We start from the raw sequence: 323 nt of genomic DNA, 5'->3' as shown, positions 1-323 counted from the left end.
AACTGCCAGACTGATTTCCAGAGTGGTTGTACAAGCTTGCAATCCCACCAACAATGGAGGAGTGTTCCTCTTTCTCCATATCCTCGCCAGCATCTAACCAGAGAATTAATTTTTAAAAAAGAAAAAGGAAAAGAAAAAGGAAAAGGAAAAGAAAAAGAAAAAGAAAACGAAAAAGAAAAAGAAAAAGAAAAAGAAAAAGAAAAAGAAAGAGAAGATTCTCCTCACAAGTAAGAACATGTTGTATTGAATTTCCAAGCCAGTTCCACCCACATTGTTTTGAGTGACAGGATTTTCTTCCTTTTCATGTTCTACAGTTTCAACTG

Source organism: Mus caroli, chromosome 2 (genome assembly GCF_900094665.2).
Source record: "Mus caroli chromosome 2, CAROLI_EIJ_v1.1, whole genome shotgun sequence".
In the NCBI taxonomy this organism is placed as follows: Eukaryota; Metazoa; Chordata; class Mammalia; order Rodentia; family Muridae; genus Mus; species Mus caroli.
This window is presented reverse-complemented; position numbering follows the sequence as displayed.